General features: G+C 27.7%; 1 long non-coding RNA gene across 1 annotated transcript; it reads right to left on the bottom strand.

The window, feature by feature from the left end:
* Positions 1 to 763: 763 nt before the first annotated feature.
* Positions 764 to 1,633, bottom strand: LOC136042107 (uncharacterized). The gene is made up of 2 exons (XR_010621176.1): positions 1,583 to 1,633; positions 764 to 1,389 (listed from the first exon to the last, which is right to left on the bottom strand). It is a non-coding gene; the product is annotated as an uncharacterized LOC136042107 (long non-coding RNA).
* Between the last annotated feature and the right edge of the window lie 355 nt (positions 1,634 to 1,988).

Raw genomic sequence — 1,988 nt, 5'->3', positions numbered from 1 at the left:
TTTTAGCTTTTTTATTTTTTTTATCAGTTTTTAGTTTTTTTTGTAGTTTTTGCCTTTTTTTAGTTTTTTCAGTTTTCAGTTTTGTCACCTGATCCAGTTTTTTCAGGTGACGTCACCTGATCCATCCACAGATCCACACACAGACAACTTATTTTTATATATATAGATATATATATATATATACTAGCTGTTGGGGTGGCGCTTCGCGCCACCCCAACACCTAGTTGGTGGGGGCGCTTCGCGCCCCCCCCAAGCCCCCCCGCGCGCGTAAGTCGTTACGCGCCATAATAGTTACGCGCCATTGTAGTTGTGTCCCTATGTCCCACCTGTGAATATAGATATATATATATATATATATGGTTTTAACTACGTAAAACTTGCGAATATACAACATTCTTTGCTGTCCCATTGTCTTTGCATATAAATAGATTGTCAGGTTATCCCCCTGTTTCCCCCGGTGTCCCCGTTGTAGTTGTGTCCCTGTGTCCCGGTCGTTATTTATATTCCCTGTGTCCCGGTCGTCATTTGTATCCCGGTGTACCGGTCTGTATATACATTCGTTTTTTAGTTTTGTTTTTCTCCTTTATTTTTTTCCTTTTTTTTTCTTTTTTAGTTTATTTAGATTTTTAGATTTTTTAGTTTTTTTATTAGTTTTTAGTTTTTTTTCTTTTTAGTTTTTTTGTAGTTTTTACCTTCTTTTTAGTTTTGTTAATTTTTTTTTTTACTTGTGTCCTGGTCGTCATTTATACTCCCTGTGTCCCGGTGCTTTGTTGATTGCTAATCGAACATTCCTTTTGTCCTGGTCGCTTTCTCTTTGAGTGTCGTCATTTATTTTTTTCTTTTTTAGTTCTTTTAGTTTTTACCTTTTTTAGTTTTTTTTTAGTTTTTAGTTTTTTTAGTTTTTTACCTTTTTTTAGTTTTTTTAGTTTTTTAGCTTTTTTATTTTTTTTATTAGTTTTTAGTTTTTTTGTAGTTTTTGCCTTTTTTTTTAGTTTTTTGTCCTGGTCGCTTTCTCTTTGAGTGTCGTCATTTATTAGTTTTTTCCTTTTTTTTTTTAGTTTTTTATTGGTTTTTACCTTTATTTTAGCTTATTTTTCAGTTTTTTCCTTTTTTTTAGTTTTTTTTTATTTTTTATTTTTTTTAGTTTTTTACCTTTTTTTAGTTTTTTTAGTTTTTTTAGTTTTTTAGCTTTTTTACTTTTTTTATTAGTTTTTAGTTTTTTTTTTGTAGTTTTTGCCTTTTTTTAGTTTTTTCAGTTTTTTTTTTAGTTTTTTATTGGTTTTTACCTTTATAGTTTTTTTAGTTTTTTAGCTTTTTTATTTTTTTTATTAGTTTTTAGTTTTTTTTGTAGTTTTTGCCTTTTTTTAGTTTTTTCAGTTTTGACGTCACCTAATCCAGTTTTTTCATGTGACGTCACCTGACACATCCATCCACACATCCATCCATCCATCCATCCACAGACAACTTATTTTTATATATATAGAAGATATATATATATATATATATCTATATATATAAAAATAAGTTGTCTGTCTGTGGATGTGTGGATGGATGTGTGGATGGATGTGTCAGGTGACGTCACCTGAAAAAACTGGATTAGGTGACGTCAAAACTGAAAAAACTAAAAAAAGGCAAAAACTACAAAAAAAAACTAAAAACTAATAAAAAAAATAAAAAAGCTAAAAAACTAAAAAAACTATAAAGGTAAAAACCAATAAAAAACTAAAAAAAAAACTGAAAAAACTAAAAAAAGGCAAAAACTACAAAAAAAAACTAAAAACTAATAAAAAAAGTAAAAAAGCTAAAAAACTAAAAAAACTAAAAAAACTAAAAAAAGGTAAAAAACTAAAAAAAATAAAAAATAAAAAAAAACTAAAAAAAAGGAAAAAACTGAAAAATAAGCTAAAATAAAGGTAAAAACCAATAAAAAACTAAAAAAAAAAAGGAAAAAACTAATAAATGACGACACTCAAAGAGAAAGCGACCAG

The sequence above is a fragment of the Artemia franciscana genome, unplaced genomic scaffold (assembly GCF_032884065.1).
Source record: "Artemia franciscana unplaced genomic scaffold, ASM3288406v1 PGA_scaffold_67, whole genome shotgun sequence".
NCBI classification, from domain to species: Eukaryota; Metazoa; Arthropoda; class Branchiopoda; order Anostraca; family Artemiidae; genus Artemia; species Artemia franciscana.
The sequence above is the reverse complement of the archived record's forward strand: the minus strand, read 5'-3'. Positions and strand labels throughout refer to the sequence as shown.